This window comes from Schistocerca gregaria, chromosome 1 (genome assembly GCF_023897955.1).
Source record: "Schistocerca gregaria isolate iqSchGreg1 chromosome 1, iqSchGreg1.2, whole genome shotgun sequence".
Lineage (NCBI taxonomy): Eukaryota > Metazoa > Arthropoda > Insecta > Orthoptera > Acrididae > Schistocerca > Schistocerca gregaria.
In genome coordinates, this window is record NC_064920.1 from 654,034,594 (window position 1) to 654,050,191 (window position 15,598).

At 42.5% G+C, this 15,598-nt stretch overlaps 1 protein-coding gene across 1 annotated transcript in view; it reads left to right on the forward strand.

The window, feature by feature from the left end:
- The first annotated feature begins 2,812 nt into the window (after nt 1–2,812).
- The window catches only part of LOC126361330 (SAFB-like transcription modulator), a 136,528-nt gene continuing 123,742 nt past the window's right edge, over nt 2,813–15,598 (forward strand). Inside the window, exon 1 of the mRNA XM_050007782.1 lies at nt 2,813–3,013. The gene's annotated coding sequence lies outside the window, so the exon portion shown is untranslated. The remainder of the gene's footprint in view (nt 3,014–15,598) is intronic.

Here is a 15,598-nt window from a genome sequence, read left to right on the forward strand (position 1 = left end):
TTACACATTCCTGGGAACATGGTAACAACACTCTAAACTTGTCAGTTCAGATCAACAACCTATGTAAAAGGATAAATTGAGCAGCATTTGGATTCACTCAGTTCCATCTGATTGTGGCTTGATAATAATCACTGGATACTTTGAATTTTTTCATTCACTTATGACATATGGTATTATGCCTGGGAGAAACCAGTCACGAGCAATGAAATCTTTAGTTCACAGAAGACAGTTATCAGAATTAGGTGTAAAGTGCACCCTAGATGAGCTTGTGAAAATTTATTCACTATGCCTGGCAAATAAATTTTTTCATTAATGTGATTTGTGAACAATAACGATGCTATTTACAGAACAAACTGTGAATACCGTGATCATGATACTACAAGTAAATATTAGCTTCACACAGATATACAAGAAAGAAGTATATTAATCAAGCATAAAAGTATACAGAAAACTTCCAGTTCATGTTAAATCTGGTAGAACTTTATCTTTTGAATAGTTCTTTCTATGCTTGGCAGCAATTTTTTGAAAATGTGTAATAACTAGTGAAATGTGTTTAATTTTAAGCATTCCTAATGAATGACTTTGTAGCACTGGTATATCAACTGTTGACAGAATACTTGATTAGAATGTTTGCCTTACACCTTGTTTGTGTAACCATCGTTACTACTGTAATCTGTGCTGTTATTTGAACACTTGAACCTCATGCACCTCCCTGCATGTGATTTAGATTGTATGACTAATGACCATTAACATATGATTATTACAGTATTAATCCGACACAGTCTACAACCTGGTGATATACTCGCATCATGGATCTGTGGAACTCGAAAAATAAATCAAAGTGGATTGTCGGTTTTGAGTCTTGTTATTCTTTATTTCATAATTTAGCTTTTGTTTTCGTGACACAATGCAAATGTTCCTTGATGACCTGCATATCTTATACACTGAGTGCTCTTTTACAATGGTCAAATATCAGAAATCGATAATTAATCTGGATTTTACAAGAAATAAGAGCATAAATTGATGAAACAGTTTAAATTAAATTACTGTTTCTCAAGTGACGGTGAAATATACAGTTGTTTCTGACGTTGTTTTGTTCGTAGCAAAAAGACGCAATGCAGAATGCCAACAGATTCTATCTATTCCCTTGATGTGCTTGCATGTTTATACTTTCGCTATTAATAAAGCTCATCGTTCTGAAATGTTACTACATTTCTCAGCAGTTTGCCGCACAAAATGAATCAAAAACTTCTGTTATGAATTTTGCTTTAATAAACTTTATCACTGCTAATTCCTTAATTTTAATACTATTTTCTGATTTTTTGTTTCACAGATGGTTTCTCACAACTCATATTCGCCACTCGGTTTTGGTGACGTCGCCTGCTGTTCATTTCCATTGCTGTCGAATGTGAATCGTTCTGAAGTATCAGCATGTTTCCACATTTTCCTCTGAGAAGATGTACTACAATTGTAAAACTAATTCGTTTTATGTCATACTGCGAGATTACAATCGCAATCCAAGGCATAACAGTGGCTCGTATGAATAAAAAGAGAACATCCTGTGGAAAAGATTCTTGGACCAAAAGAACATTCTGTTTCGTTGAATAAAAAATTCGAAACATATTCTCTGACGGTGGAGTTCTATCTCACTACACCTCCAACTTATTGAGAATATTCTGCGTGTATATTGTGTTCTGGCACAGAACACACCCTAATCTTACATTTCGTTCGACTGGCACAAGCAGATATATTATTCTGTATGCAAATATGGAACTGGCGTCAATGAGTTTTCGCGATATATTTCTGGTTTAGTTTTATGTGTTGTAACAAATTGTGAAAAGAATTACCGACTGTGTACGAAAATGTATTATCTGATGATTTTATTGATTTTTCGACATTCAGGGAAACTTTTTTGTTGTTGAAGTTAGATGAACACATTTTCATTTACTCTAAACGGCAACTGTCTGAGAGTTTTCTCACTCGAGATAATTTTGGTTAAATACAATGCAATATGATTCACTCACACATCAAGTATTTTAGCGGTCACGCGTGCAGTTTTGCTACGAGAAAGAAATGGCTAGGGTTTTAACAAACCTACATGTTTCTGACATTAAAAAATGTAAGGTATATGCTGTGAGAAATCATGATGAAGAGACTCTGAAAATGTCAGTGACACAGTTTGTGGTGAATGCCTAATAAGTATTGTCCTACATCAGTCTGAAATCATGTGTCTGCTATATAGCACAAAAATATTTTCATTTTCGCCCCATTTGAAAGTTCGCCCACTTCTTCTTTCATGATTTCCACGAAGGTAGCTCACCAGCCAAATATGTCTTTAGAGTTAACCATGTGTAAAATTCTACAGTTTCTCTCTACTTGGTTTCTTCGGGCTATGGACAGCTTTTTTTCTTTTAGCGTCTCGAGCACCACAAATTCTGCTATATTTACTAAAGAAAAAATCGGTAAAACTTAACCTCAACACAAATTACTCAGCTCAAAGTTTACTCCAGAGGTCACTTCTGAAAACGGAGAACTTCTTTCCTTGCATTCATACAAAGTCGGAGAATTTTCTTCGTGCTGAGCAACTTTTCCCGCAATTTTATTGTCGCTAAGAATACTCTCGTATGAAGTGCATTCTCCGACTCGCTTTATTCATGCGAATTTGAATATTTTATGCGAAATCTGAGAGACTACATTCTCAATTTTAATAAGGCCCAGTGACCCAGAAGAATTATTTGATAGGCCAGTGTGATGGCGAGGTGGTGGGTTTGCAAGTTTGCGTTTTATACGCAAATGGACTGTCACATATCTTTACTTGTATGAGCTTTGGCTTGTTATGACGCGAAATGTTTACGAACTGGAACTATCACTCAAAGCGTGGATATTGGTGGGGTGGCGTATTTTGTTTCGTTACTGGGAGTGCTCTTAAGTAGTCACATATCCCAATTTATCACTGTGGACACCTGCTTCCTTATCAGGAGATAATGTCATTGTCTTATGGACTTTCTTACAGGCAAGTCTTTTGCATTGATACATAATTGTAATGTTTGCGTGGTGCCTTCCAACCGGCAGGAAGTTCGCCACATCGAAGGAAGCCAATATTTAGAATAATACATATAATTAGCTCCACACTTGTAGCTGAGCTCTACCTCTGTCAACTGACGGAAGATTAGAGTGTCGCCAAGGTTGTCTACTAAATTTGCCTTTACTATTGTGGTCACGATCGGCAGTAATTTCAATACTTCTAGCAACGTAGATTAAGATTTACACAGTCTCACCCGTCGCATGCCATTTGTACGGATATCTGCCAAAGAAGTATATTCGATACTAATCGTAGGCATCGACCAGTGATTTAGGAAACAAGCGATAAATGTCAAAACATTGTGACTATTGTGATATTAGTTGAGTATTTTTTTCAAACGGACTAAGGTTCAAATCTGTCTGTGACAACATATTTTTATCGGATTTGCAGCAGCAGCGTTATTCATCCGTAGATCTTTTTTTATAAGGACGTAGGACATGTGAAAGTTTAGTCCAATTTAAAATAAGCAAATTCGTATACAGATACATTTACAGACTTCTAGTTAAAGACAATCATTAGATTTACCCCTGATATACAATACTTTATTTACAAATAACTTATTAAATAATGTAATGCTGCACTATTCACTCATATCTCACGAGTCACTGCAACACTAGACACACATTGTGTCGTAGCGCGCGCGCACACACACACACACACACACACACACACACACACACACACACACACTCTGAAACGGCTGGTAGAGTTCGTGCGTTAATAGGGCCGTCATTCTGTTTCAGTGTCAGTTAAGTCAGTTGTGAGTGAGATCGCGTCTGTGGAGTACAAGGTTTTCTGCACTCTTGAGTTCGTGAAAAATGACTGGCAAATTGTAGTGCAGCGGGCACTTCATACCAACTCACTAAAGTCATTGGTTTAAGCAATTTAAACAGACTGGAAGTGTGTGCAAAGGAAAAAGCATAGGCCAATCACATGTGTCAGAGAGGATGATGATCGACGGATGCAAGAAAGTTTTGTGTGTGGTCACAGTAAGTCTGCAAATAGAGCCAGCTGAGAAATTGGATGATGTTTTGGATGGTGGGGTGCTCAACTGTGCGGTTATTAGCACCTGTACAAATTCCTAACCTTTACTCAGTCCAACCATTTTATGAATGATGATGAAACAATGTGAGGACAACACAAACACCCAGTCACCTAGAGGCAGGTGAAAATCCCTGACCCTGTTGGGAATCGAACCCGGGGCTCGTGCTCGAGAATGCGACCACGAGCTGTGAACAAGAACTTAGAATATCTCAATCATCTGTATGGAAAGTTCTGAGATGGCATTTACTATACAAGCCCTAATGATTACAGTTTATGTAGGCTCTCAAACCCAATGACAAAGAGAAGTGTCTTGCATTTTGTGGTTATGTGCTAGCAAAGATGGAGGATGAGATATTTCTACAGCATGTAGTTTTTACCGATGAGCGACCTTCCACTGTAGTGGAAAAGTCAAGAGAGACAATGTTTGCATATGGGGTTTGGAAAATGCACATTAACCGTTGAACATGTGACTCACTGTAGATCAACATGTTCTGTGCTGCATCCCTTACAAAGATTTTTGAACCTTTTTTCTTAGCAGAAAGAACTGTAATGGGAATCACATACGTGTACATGTTGGAACAGTGACCGTTCCCCCAAAGTATGGAAGGTTCCCAGGACTTCATTTTCCGACAGGATGGAGCTCCGCTCCATTTACACCATGTTGTATGAGGGTTTTTGAATGACTCATATCCTCAGCACTGGATCGGTTGCAGGGCACAGAGATCTCCTGATCTTACATCTGACTATTTCTTATGGGGTTATGTGAAGGAAGCTGTTTATGTCCTGCCACCTACCAGCCATTCTGAACGATCTGTGGAACCAAATCACTGCTACCTTGCATTCGGTAACAGCAGCTACGCTTTCGTGTGTGTGGGTGTGTGGGGCTACTGCATTGATGTTTGCCATGCAGACAGTGGTGGCCACATTAAACATCTATAACATTTATCACACTTCTAAGCATTAAATAATTAATAAAAACTATTTAATTACAAATTATTAAATTTATAAAATTGATATCTGACATTATGAAAAAAACTTTGAAACTTCCTATTTTCATTGGTACAAAGCTTGCTCATTTTGAATTTTTAGCTGAATAAATATGAAGTTTTGAAAATGAGTCCATCATTTAGAATAACCCTGTATAGTTCTGAGTATTTCCCTTGATTCCCACTGTACCTCCTTCCACCAAATGTCTAATATCAATCCAGGAAGATGAAGGGCAAGTAGTATGTTCGTAGACATGTTATATCTGTCAGAACACGGGATGCTGAAATCTATCAGATTTATCTAGCTGAACACAAATTCATGTTGTACTACTACAGAATCTGAGGATTTAAGTTTGTAGCCGTATACACAAAAAATCTGTTAATTACTTAATAAAATCTTTTAACCTCATTGAATATTGTTTTGAACTCATCTTTAAGTGCTCTGCCACAACATTAGGCATAGAAAAACGAAAGGTAGTAGTATTGGCAGTTTACAAATCAACATCAGGAAATATCATTAGAATTAGTCAACACTATTGTAGTTGCATTGTTGTATAGACCAGGTCTGTTGTGGTGGCTGGCTGCTGTGGCCAAGCGGTTCTCGGCGATTAAGTCGAGAACCGCACTGCTGCTATGGTCGCTGGTTCGAATCCTGCCTTTGGCATGGATGTGTGTGATATCCTTAGGTTAGTTAGGTTTAAATAGTTCTAAGTCCAGCGGACTGATGATCTCATATGTTAAGTCCCATAGAGCTTTGAGCCATTTGAACCATTTGGTGTTGTAGTAGTACAGCTGGGCATTGAAAACTTATGTTTCAAAATTCACAGTTGTATATACTGCCTCAGGGCAGATTTGTTGCACCTTTTCCCAGCTCCTGGTCACATAGCTCATAACAGAGTTCTAGCCATCGTTTGGTGATACTCTTCTGCCCGCTCTGGTTAGTACTACTGCTTAGTGCAGGTTTCGCTGAACATGGCTAGCCTTTCTCTCAATCCTTTTGTGTACAAGTTGCTGTAACCTATGTGTAGCCAAGCTGTGATTACTGGCCACCAGTAGCTGATGGAACAGCTTCTGACGAATTTTACATGAGACTAGTAACAGCACTAAAGTGTGGTAGCCACATTGATAAACTTAAGATATCCACAACATGGTAATACAAACATTAAGAAATGACTAATGGTTGGCATCACCAGTGACAACATGAAAACAGGAACAAAATAAAATCCTGCATATTAACAAGACTTTCACGAGAATAGGGGATATTGCATCAAGAATGTTCTTGTTATTAATGGCTTTATACATATAAAATTGTAAACATATAAAACCACAGTGCATGTAAGGGTTGGTCAGGAATATGAATGTAATGGTTGTGCGCATTCTGTATGATAAAAATTGTGGCATGACACATTTGCTGGCTTTGCTAACTTACAGCCAGACTGTCACTTTCGCACCTAAGCTTGACCATGGGCACTGTTACATTTCAGTCTGTCACCACAACCTTAAAAACCATGTCTAATATGCAAACACTTCCACTTAATATTTCAATACAAGTGTATATTTAAGTTCAAGCATCTACACGTGTATATACAAGAAGTCACATAAACAGACTGAATCATCTCAAACTTTTCATCCAAAGAACTCACGACTGGAAAGTGTGTCCTTGTCCGTGGGTCGATTTTTATGATGCCACACAGCCAGTAGTGCCGCCCTCCCACTCCCCCTGCCACTGTACAGAGTACTTGTGATTAGTCCTGGGAGGGGGGGGGGGGGATGTAGTGTCTGTGTCAGATTCAAGGATGTTCTGGGGTCTGGAAGCTGGACGATTGGTACCTTCATGTCATCTGGCAATGAAGTCGGTGGTGGAACACAATGTGGTAGGTCCATCATGAAGTCCTGCAGATGGCGTGGTAGGGCAAAGAGACGGCCGGCTCGAGAGAAAACCGGTGGGCTGAACTGTGAAGAAGAACCGAAGCCCAAAGAGACAATTCAAATCTCACCGAGTGGAGAGATGAAAGCACGTAGGAGGGCAGGGTCGCAGTGTTGAGGGAGGTTGAACCACTGCAGTACCTTGACTTCCAGACGCTCATCTGATAACGAAGGGTTCGAGTCTATCAGAAGGACGAGGACATGGCTGTTATTTATTGCTAGCGAAACATCTTCCATGCAATGTGGCGGAACTGAGCCATGAAACACGATCGTAGGAGGATTGCGTGATTGGCGTGGGCTGGAAAACCTGCAAATGGAGAGTCCCTTAAACTATCTGGGGAACCAGCAAAAGGAGAGTTGCTAGGGCTGGACACCAGTGAGGGCCCATGGGCCTGAGTGGCTTGTGCTGTATCATTCAAGGAGTCTGAAACATGATGGGGGCCTAGGTTATCAGCCGTGTCGGGAGAGCCTGATGCCAGAGAATTGGGCCCGCAAATGCAGGTTTGACCCGATGCAGTGAAACAGTGTGTGTGGGGTGTCTTTGACAAGACTGTCACATGTTGAATCCCCATGTTGCAGAACCTTGAAGAGGCCCTGGTGGGGGGGGGGGGGGGGGGGCTGTAAAGGTTGGCATATGGTAACATGATGTGGGAACAGTATTGAAGAGGAGGAGGCACATAGGAGACTGGGGCGTATAGGTGACTGGTGGATAGAGGCATATGTGCTTGAAATGCATACACCAGCGGCTAATGTGAAGTCTGGGAGGGGGAGAGGAATCATCCTGAACCGTCAGCTGGACTAGTTCACCTGACTGGACGTAAACCACATCTAAAATCTTGCCTTGGATGTCTGGTTTGTGCATTGACCTCAAACCTAAAAGGAACCAAGGGAGAGCTTCTGGCCAAAGACAGTTATTGCATCTGAGGGCGGTCTTTAAAGTGCGATGCCACTGTTCTGCCAAACTGTTACAAGGTGGTGTGGATTTTGTAGATACCGCACATGCGACACAGCAAAGTGAACAGGGACAACTCGAATTGGCAGCCTTGGTCAGTTGTGAGTGTGGCTGGGCAGCATAACCGGGTGATTGAAGAGAAAACGAAACCTTTGGCAACCATCTCGGCTGCGCTGTCCGACAAAGGTATGGCTTCCACCCTATGGGACAAGTGATCAGTAGAAGACAGGACATATCTAAAACTAAAACCTTCTGATGGTGGTAGGGGTCCGATGAGATTGATATGGACATGCCTGAAACATCCTAGAGAAACGCAAAATTTACCTAGTGGGGGGACTGTATGGTGGCCGACTTTGTTGCGCTGGCAAGGGATACAATTGCGAGCCCACGTCTGGCTGTCTCTTTTGATATCTTTCCAGACAAAGTGCTCAGTAATGAGCAGGATAGAGGCACAAATGCCCGAATGTGCAGGGTTGTGTAAGGCATCGAAAACTTGATGGCATAAGAGAGCCAGTAACACTGGGCATAAGACTCCACTCAAAAAATTGCACCAGACCTCGTCGGTGACACTGGGGAATCGTGCCTTGGTGAACACGAGTCAGGTAGTCAGGACCGCAAGGAGTGCTTGGATCCCCTCTTCTGTTGCTTGAAGAGTAGCGAGATTAGACAGATCTATGATGTTGGACACTGTATTGATGCATGAGAAAAAATTGGCAGCAATATTATCCATGCCCGTGATACAGTGGACATCTGTTGCAAACAGACACCAAGTCGAAATGGTGGAAATGACGAGGGGGTGGGTCCTCCGGAGGGTTTAGGGAAGCGCTTGTAAGTGGTTTGTGGTCTGTGAGGATATACACACATTGAAAATAGTTTTGCATCACCTCAGTTCTGAGAGTTCTAGAACCCGTACAGAAAATTGGAATAGAGATCAATATAAACATTGTTTTCGCCATTTTTTATTGCTCATGAAAACCACACATTGCATGTTGTACCATCACACAGCAATCCCTTCAGAGGTCAGATTGCTGTACACACCAGTACCTCTAATACCCAGTAGCATGTTCTCTTGCATTGATGCATACCTGTATTTGTAGTGGTGTACTATCCACAAGTTCGTCAAGGCATTGTTGGTCCAGATTGTTCCACTCCTCAATGCTGATTCAGTGTAGCTCCCTCAGAGTTGTTGCTGGGTCACATCATCCGTAAATAGCCCTTTCAAATCTATCCTAGGCATGTTCGATAGGGTTCATGCCTGGAGAACATGCTGGCCACTGTAGTTGAGTGATGTCGTTATCCTGAAGGAAGTCATTCGCAAGACAGGCATGATGGGGACACAAATTGTCATCCATGAAGACGAATGCCTCACCGGTATGCTGCCGATATGGTTGCACTATTGGTCAGAGGATGGCATACATGTATCGTACAGCCATTACGGTGCCTTCTGTGACCAACAACGACGTACGTCGGCCCCATTTAGTGCCACCCCAAAACATCAGCAAACCTCCATCTTGCTGCACTCGCTGGACAGTGTGTCTAAGGCGTTCAGCCTGACCATGTTGGCTCCTGACACGTCTCCGACGATTGTCTGTTTGAAGGCATATGCAACACTCATTGGTGAAGCGGTGAAGAGAATGTGATGCCAATCCGGAGCGGTCCATTTGGCATGTTGGTGGGCCCATCCGTACCAAGCTGCATGGTATTGTGGTTGCGAAGGTGGACCTCACTGTGGGCTTCGGGAGTGAAGTTGCTCATCATACAGCCTATTGCGCACAGTTTGAGTCATAACATGACATCCTGTGGTTGCACGAAAAGCATTATTCAACATGGTGGAGTTGCTGTCAGGGTTCCTCCAAGCCATAATCCATGGGCAGCAGTCGCCCACTGCAGTAGTAGCCCTTGGGCGGCCGGAGCAAGGCATGTCAATATCTCCGCCATGTCCGAACAACATCGTTTTGGTTCACTGCGAGACTCCTTGTCACCAGAGTGTTTTGAAGAACAGCTCCTACTGCTGTGTCACTGGCATCTGAGGTAATGAATAGTTTGGTTGAGGGATGTGGGTGGGGGAGTGTCACAGTGCAGGCCAGGGAAACTTTTAGCACCTGAAATGCTTTGACCATGGTGTCGGTCCAATGGACGGGTCGAAGTCCCGAGGTTTGCTTGTCTGAAGTTGCATTCGTGAGAGGAGTTTGTACTGCAGCCAGTGAAGGCAAGTGATGGTAGTAGCAGTTCGCAGTGGCAAGGAATTGGCACAGTTCTTTATAAGTCGAAGGGGGTGATATAGATGAGATGGCCTGCACATGAGCTTTTGGAGGTTGTGTACCATCAGCAGATAATGTATAGCTGAGGGAGGTCACAGACATCTGCCATAATTGTAACTTATCTTTGTTGACTACTACACTTTTCGACTTTAAGGTCTTCAGTACCATGGATAAGTCATGCTCGTACTCCTCAGCTGTCTTACTGAAATGAGTAAGTCATCCAGGTATGTGAAACAAAACTCAAGCTTTCATTGAATGGAGTCAATAAATCGTTGCCATGTCTGGGAAGCGTTTTTAAGGTTGAACGGCATGTAATGGTACTGGAACAAACCTAGTGGCCTGACAATGGGACTGACATTCAGAAAAGAAAAGTATGTTTACTTTCATATACATAGTCATTATTATTATTATTATTATTATTATTACTATTATTATTATTATTATTACTATTATTATTATTATTGATTGTTATAATTATTTTTTATTGTTATAATTATCATTATACTACTGTTATAATATCTATTTTTTTCTTTAACATCAATACAGCATCATAGGCTATATGTCCTTAATGTTAAGTAGAAACTGTAACTCGTTCAACCTGAGTATGCCTGGTTAGGTGTAAGAGAGGGCCTGAAGGCCCTAATCTTGCCAGGTAAAATAAATGCATAAATAAATAAATAAATAATTGCAGTCTTGGGTGTATCCTCCAGTTCCACAGGTATCTGGTGATAAGCTCGTTTACAGTCAATTACACTGAAGATGGAAGTGCTTGATAACATATGGGTGAAGTCATTGATGTTTGGGACTGGGTAATTGTCTATTATGATACTCACTTTTAAATTCCTGTAGTCCCCTCTCATGTGAAATGAGTCATCTTGTTTGGTAGTGAAGTGAATAGACGACGACAAATTACTGCCTGATGGCTGTAATATACCTGCAGCTAACAGATCATTAATTTCCTTTCATGCCATGCATAATTTAATAGGGTTGAGGTGTCTTGGCTTTATGCCGGGTAGGAGGGCCGTCAGTAGTTACTATCTTATGCCCTGTCCCATCTGTGATAGAGAATACTGAATGTGGCACAAGAGGGGGTTTCTCACTAACAAACACGTCTGTCATGCGGAGAGTACACCAATGGGAATGGCAGTGGGAAAGTGACATGTTTGGATTGCGTGTGTGATGTGTACAAATGCCAGAAGACTGGTAGTGAGTGGTGAGCAGGAACTCGTGGCAGATGTCGACTGTCACTAGTGCGTGGGCGCAACAGATGCTGGGTGAGTGTGAGAAACAGAGGTGTCAGCTGAGTCACGTGGCTGGCATGCGGGAGAGGGGGATTGTTTATCAACATGTGGTGTGTCAGTCTGCATGGAGGAGATGGGCGTGTCACGTGTGTGAGCGCAGGGTTGGTGTTTGGGCACACTGACTGCCACGCGCGACACAGGGTGAGACAGGCAGGGTGTGGGTGGTGTGCCTGCCACAGAAACCGGTTCGTCACATGCAAATGTTTCATTGGACTGACCTGAGAAGTGGCCGGGCTTTAGCCGGCGGAAGAAACTTGTTCTGTCACTGGTGTCATGACTTGCAGGTTCTGCAGCTGCATGCGGGCAGAGGCGAATTACCTGGAGGTGAGCGAAATGCGGCATTGGAGATTGTTGTTCTACCAACGACATTCCGTTACAGCCTTGCTCTCTGACAGTAAAACGTTCACACTCCTCAGAATGTCGCCTACGACTGTGAAACACTCGCACACCAAACTATTTGCTGTGAGAACATGAGTGGGAAAGCGAAAGGCGAGTGCATTGTATGTGTGTATTCATAGGGTAGTGCAGCACCGTACTCTGAATGACGTTCAGAGAAAGTTTGTAGTTTGTGGTGTGACAAGAAATCCATCCCTAGGATCAGCTCGTCTATGTCGGCTATGTAAAAAGTCTAGGGGAAACACAAGGATTGTGATAGGTGAACTTTAACTTTGACTGAGTCCGAAGTTTCTAGGGTTGAAGCGTTGATTGCTCGGAGGAAGTCAACAGAGAAGATGCAGGCGGAGCCATCAGTGTAGGGATTACAGATACATTTGTGCGCCTGTGTTGGCCAAAAAAATTGAGTTTCGAAGGAATGGCCATTGGGAAAATGGGGGAATGTACGGATTGCAGCATAGGGTACACCTGTCTGATCCCCCACATGGTTTGGCGCCTACTGTACCCTGTGGACAGCGCTTAGGTGCTGCCAAGACGATCAACATCTCTGTGCTGTGTCACTGAAGACCTTGTGATACCAGCAGTATGGGTGAGCTGGATGTGGCGAAGGCATGGGGGGGGATCCGGGAGTGTTTGGAGAGTAGAGAGTGCGAGCGCAGGTCACCAGGCATTGTGAAGGACGGAGCAGTGGAACAGGCCCTGTCCCTACCAGCAAATGGGTGAATCTGCAGTGCAGACATACCAACCAGTGGTAGAGAATGTGGAGGTGGCACGATTGACTTGAATGAATGTGGTAGCAGGTGTATCTGGAGATCGGTGGGTAGCTTAGCAGACCACACTGCTCAGAACGTTATATTCAGCATAGTTTGCTTGTCGGCCAGCAACCATAGGCAGTGCCAGAGTTGCGACGATGTCTGGTCCTCAGGGTGTTCATCATTTAACTTTTTTAGGATTTGCTCCGGGGGGGGGGGGGGGGGGGGGGCAAGTGAGGTGCTTGATAATTGTATTCTTGACGAAGTCACATTTCAGGGCCAGTGGTAGAGAGAGGAGTGATCGTGAAGGTGTGTCATGAGGCACAGGAACTTGGAGTTGTTGTCGGAAACATCATTATGATGATGTTTGGTTTGTGGGGTGCTGAACTGTGTGGTTATCAGCGCCCGTACAAACCCCCAACCTTTGCTCAGTCCAATCTCGCCACTTTCATGAATGATGATGATGATGATGATGACAACAACACAAACACCCAGTCATCTCGAGGCAGGTGAATATCCCGGGACCCCATGCTCAGGAAGCACTCTGCAGTGGAGTTTGCGCTGTGTGAAACTTCCATGCAGATCAAACCTGTGTAGTGAACCATAACTCAAACCAGGGACATTTTCAATTGTAGTGCTCTATTGCCCAAGATATCCAAGCATGACTCGTGCCTGCCCTCATAGCTTTAGTTCTCCCAGTATATCTTCTCCTGCCTTTCCAAATTTGTGAAAGTTCTCATGTGTATCTTGCAGAAGATTGTTTGGCAAAGGTGTTTCAATGGCTAGGAAGATGACAGTGGTTGTTTTGCGAAGGATAAAGGAAGAGATGATCTCATTCAGGTCTTGACTTGAGAAGGTCATACATAGTCTTGGCAGAGTGTCTTGGGTGGTACTGGGAAAGAAGGATGCTTATGAGGTTTTTGGAAGTGGGAACAGTAATTGTAAGAGGAGAACAACTGCCTAGCATATTTATGGACAAGCTCTGTGGGGTGAGGAAAGCCTGGAGGAGGTATGTTGTTTTAGGTATTAAAGGAATTGGTGAATGCTGCAAATTCTTAGGCTAGGCTGTTCTAGTGATGGGCAAGAGTAACCAAACACACCAACGTGGGGACAATCAGATGGCTGGAGCTTAGCCTAAATGACTACGTTGTTCTAACCAGCTGCCATGCTCAATGGCGGCCAAGTGATTCATGCACGCACAGCGTGTGTGCAATAGGGCTACCTGGCAGGTAGCCTTATACTAAAAGCCCCTGCTTGAAAATGAGCTGAGAGATGGCCATGGATTGGAGCAGCCTGAGGTTGTAAGGGAGGAAGCATTTGATGTGAAAGGTGTAGCAACTTTCAAAATGAACTATTGGTACTTTGTGGTTGATTTTATATAGTCTGATGTTTGGATGAGAGTTTCAATGAGACAAAGTTCAACGTAAAGGGGCTTTGGATCTGGAGAAATACCAGATGAATTTTAGTTTGAACAAGGAATTAAGTAGGGAGTTGGGAATTTCTTTGTTGAACCAAGATCACAAAGATGTGATTCATATATCTGAGCCAAGGGTCCATATTAAGGGATAAATTGGGTACTGGGGGTGTAATTGTGTGGAAAGGCTTGGGTGGAAGTTAAAAGCATGAAAGTAGGTAGATCACCCGATTGTGGTCATGCACTCCTGTCCTTCATAGGTCTACAAAATGAAGAGTGAGCAGGCAGCTTTTCTTTATTGCACTATGTCACAACAAGCAACTACAGAGTATTTCACGAAGTTGTACTGACCCTTTCTGGAGTTCAGCTTATGGATCACTGGCGACACCGTGTGCAGACATTTCCAGGGGTTTTTGTTTTCCACAAAGTCTGTTTACATTAGATGGAATACAGACATGAGTTGCAAATAATGCTGATGTGAGAAATCTCTGCACAAGTTTCACAATGCTAGAGGGAAACTGATTCTTAGTCATCCTGTATGGCAGGTACACCATTCTTCTGGGAAAGGCAACTTCCACCATCACAAGTATTGGTTGTTTTTCAGTTTACAGATAGACAATGCTTCCCCAGCATCTGCTGTCCAATTCTCTCAAATGTGTAGACAAAATAACTTCATTGAGCTCATGTTTAGGTACTGGAATTATTTTCATTTTATGGCGTGAATATTTGTTTGCTTTGTTTAATGAACTGGAGCTGCCAGCTGTCTACCACACTTGAAGAGCGTGTCCTAAGTGTAACAGTCTGTCAATACATATTCAACAATTTCAGTTTTTTTGTTCACTATCAATGGCTGGAATACTTTTCTCAGCTTGAGAGTATCAAATACATTATCCCAGCCTTAGCTTTTCCCCAACATGAGAAGAGGCCCAGAGAGTTAAATTGGTTTCCTCTGTAGCTGAAGTAGGTCACCTAGGTGTTACTTCAGATAGTTCAACAAAAGGCAAGTTTAGTCCAGTCAAATGTTGCTCAAAACGGTCTAATAGTGGAAATTATTGTTTTGCTATCAAGTTTTTTGTGTGTTGAATCCAAATTTTCAAAGTTCCACAAAAGTTTTGTCCCAGAAATGGGTCAAACATGGAAATAACAACAACAACAAAGTGGAAGGTTTTTGGGTTCTTAATTAATAGGTCATAGAAGATGCAATTTTCAGCAATAGTTGACTGTTTATGAAAATAAAGAGGGTAAAATCTTCCACAAAATAGGTCTTGGTTAATTTTTTTCATCAGACCAATCATATAGCAACGCAATTTCAAAGCTGAGGAGATGGGCCATCTCAGGACCCACCTCCTGCATCGTCACCATACTTTGTTGCACATCCATTGCAGAATTCCATCATCCAGTAGTGTCACAGTGTTAATGGAGTGGTTGGTAGTTGATGCTTGCTGTGGTGGAGGGGTAAGATGTTTATGAGATGTTGATAACATCCC